This window comes from Belonocnema kinseyi, chromosome 4 (genome assembly GCF_010883055.1).
Source record: "Belonocnema kinseyi isolate 2016_QV_RU_SX_M_011 chromosome 4, B_treatae_v1, whole genome shotgun sequence".
Lineage (NCBI taxonomy): Eukaryota > Metazoa > Arthropoda > Insecta > Hymenoptera > Cynipidae > Belonocnema > Belonocnema kinseyi.
In genome coordinates this window covers 93,453,515-93,457,300 of record NC_046660.1, presented here as the reverse complement: position 1 = coordinate 93,457,300, position 3,786 = coordinate 93,453,515, and positions in this window count along the sequence as shown.

Sequence of the window (3,786 nt, the reverse complement as noted above, 5' to 3'; positions counted from 1 at the left end):
TCTGTCCCCACCACTGACCCATGCCGTATCTAGGACCTAATATCTTTGCTACAAGTTGCGGTGGGTAGAGGGGAACTGACAATTTGTAATGAGCAGATATAATTCGCATTCTTGCCGCTACGAACAGCACCATCGGTATCATAAAATGCGCGGTTTTACAATTTGACATAAATGAACTGAACTGTAATGCGAGTACATTTGAATTGAGAATAATATGTCTTTCGAGAAAAGATTGGCAAAGCAACCGTAGGGCTAGTAGAGGGTTACTGATTACGCAATCCATTGTTGGGTTTAAGAGGCTGAGGAAAAATATAGAATTTTAGAGTAGGGATTAGAGCCCATGTATAATGAAAGAATGTATGGAAATGTGGGGGAAGCTGAGGACCGCTGTGAGGGCATCGAAGCTCCCGACGATGAAGTAAAGGACCAGAAGAATCTGGTACACAGCCGCGGCTCGTTCGTTAGTTATCTCGAGATATTAAATTAAAGTTTGTAAAGATAAAGTTGAAAAGTCAAGATTAATAAAATATTTGTTTTTTGATTCACTAATAAAAATTGCAGTTTTATTATCTTTCTTTTTAACCTTAAATTGAATTAATTATTTTTATTTAAGAAGATTTCCAGTCAAGGATTTCATCGCTGGAGTTGGGTTTCCAAACCCTTAATTATGGAAACGGACTCGCCAATTTTGAATTTACATACATAAAAAGTTAAAGACCTATTTTAAAATTAACACTTTAAATATTCCAACTTTTCGCGCCTAAATAGAGTTCCGCTTGTTAAAAGTTTTCGCCAGACGGGCCGACTATATTTATCGCGGGTAACTAAGCCCGCATCGAATCTACGTTTATAATATCTTTGGTATAACCTAATTTTGAAAAAGGTTATGTTCCCCAGGATTCACCGCGCATTTCAAATAAATAATTAGTTATGAATTAAAAAAAAAATGTAACACAGCATTAAAATTGTTCACAAATACATTCAGGACGTGCATTAAGTACTTTCTTAAAAATTGAAGTTGGTTTTCACTAATGTAACGGTATGTGAGTGATATTTGTCGTTTGACAAGTGTCAAAATCGTTTTGTACTTCGATCTTAATTAATTAAATAAAGTGAATATCTGCAGGTTGTACGTAATTAATTGGTGATAAAATCTGTTGTTTTGCTTATTAAATAAAATATGGGAGTCAAAAGCTTTTGACTAACTGCAACCAAAATTGTAATCCGTATGATTATGAAAATTACAACGATAAATCTGAGATTGAAATGATGAGAGGTAAGAAGCGGTGAATTATTCTTATAAGCTGGGTGTTCAGCGACCTTGAAAATTTCGTCTCCGCTACTATAGAATGTTAAAGTATACATTTTTGATGATATTTGACTTAGAAATTATAAAGATTATTAGCTGAAATCTTGAATATTAACTCAGCTTCAGAATAGACCTTTTTATTCTAGACGTTGACAGTGCGCACGTGCCAGGATTTTATGTCATTTCCGTATTTTTCGAACAGTTTTGTGTCGAAGTATATGGAAAATATTGTAAATAAAAATAACAACGAAAAATAAATGTTTAAATAAATCAGAGTTTAAAGAAAAATATTTTTTAAGTATATTCAGAAAAAAACTGCGAAAAAACTGCGAAAAGTGTGGCGAGTAAGCCCATTATTTACATTTGTTGATATCTGTCGTCTTCAAAAAAATGTTTTAAAATCCGGAAAAAATCACGGAAGATGATGCTCCAGGAGCAAAATTAGTGCACAAATCGGTGGAAAAGCGCAGTATTAAACAGCTTAAGCGATGGATAAAATATAGGAAACGATCTTTAAAAGGAAAAAAAAGTGATTCAGTAGGAAGGTTAATTGAGGTTGTGTTTGGCAGGTATTAATATTTTCTTTCTTTGCTAACAGTTTCTTACATATTAAATGAATCATTGTTATCGGGGTTTCGAACCTCCTGAGTTTTTTGATAAAAATAAAATCTATTTAATACTTTTACTAGAGAACGCAAAACTATTATATTTATGTATTTATAATCAGTTTATATGAAAGAAGGAAAATTTGTTAGTACATTCCTTATACCAGGAAATCAATAACAAATGGCTTTTTATTGTCTAAACATGAAAACGAGAAGTATAAAATATAATATTCTGTTATTTTATATTTGTATGAATATTAAATATTTACTCAAACAAAGTTCTGAACTGCAAATCTTGTATAAAAGAAAATATTTATACCTGCCATACAAAACCTTAACTATCCTTTCCACTAAATCACGTTTTTTCCTTTTAATGGTGGTTTTCTACATTTAGGACATCGTTTCAGCTGCTCAATACTATGCTCTTTTACTGATTCTTGCACTAATTTTGCACCTGGAACATCATCTTCCGTGAGTTTCGCCGAGTTTTTAAGCATTTTTGAGAACATGACAGGTGCCAACAGATGCAAATAATGGCCTTGGTCGCCGCACTCTTTGCACTTTTTTCACCGTTTTTTGTAAATAGACTGAAACATGTTCTACCTTCAAAATCTCTGTTATTTACAAATTATTTTTTTGTTGTTTTTATCAACAATATTTTCCATACATTTTGACACAAAACTGTTCGAAAAATACGGAAATGACGTAAAATATCGGCACGTGCGCACTGCAGACGTATAGAAAAAAAAGGTCTATTATAATGAGCCATGGCCATATAACGGAATTTTCAAGAGTTTCGCCACTCGGTTTTTGGGTATACACCATATTACAGAACATTAATAAAGATTTCAAGATGTTTGAAAGATTTAAAAATATTTAAAAGAATTTTGAACATTTTATAAAGGCGTGTTTATGAGATTTAAAAAATTTCCTAACAATTTCACAAAGATTTTTAAACTGTTGAAAGATGTTAACGGTTTCAAAGGTTTTGAAAAGGTTACAGTTCACCAGATTTCAAAGATTTTAAAACACTTGGAAGATTTGAAAAGTTTTCAAAACATTTTTTTTATTAATTATAGATTTAAAATAATTCAATGATTTCAACGAATAAAAAAGATTTCGCAAACAAAGATTTAAGAACAATTTCCCAAAGAAACCACGTCCCGAGAATTTTCGTGAACACATTCTAATATTGTGTTACATTGTTTTTAATTCGTTACTAATTATTTATTTGAAATGCGCGGTGAATCCTGGGGAACATAACCTATGGGGCATTATTCCTCAACTGCCCCAACTCAAAAAGTCATGTTTTTCGATTGTCTCTAAATTCTGGGAATATGTTCGCCTACCCAACAGTAGTTAATCCACAAACTTATAGATCAGGATTACCAACCCTCCCCAAGTGAGGGGGGGTTCAATTTTCAACCCCAATGCCTGCAGGAGTAGTTTCAAACGCCTGTAACTTCCTTTCTAATTACGTGATTTAAAATTTTTATGAGGGTTTTGGAAAGTGCTTTTTACACGCTTTCATCCTATTTTATTATTTATAACAAAAAAAATTGTTTAAACAATTTTTTCAATAAATCAATTGTTTATTTAACTTTTTTCGCAATTTAGGCATCTACGATTTTTTTTAAATAGTCTCAAAAATGTCTAATAAGAAAATGGACAAATTGAAATTCATTGAGTTACAGAGCCGGTTGTAGAGGGAGTCCTCGCGCTCGCACTCGGCGGTTATGCGGCAGCATACCGCGGAACAGTTTTCAAGTGTGCCATTTTTTTGTATTACTCACATTGATCCAAAATTGCATGAAGTCATCGAAAAAAACTATTCAGTAATGTTAACCAGTAAGTTTGAAGAAGTTAAAAATT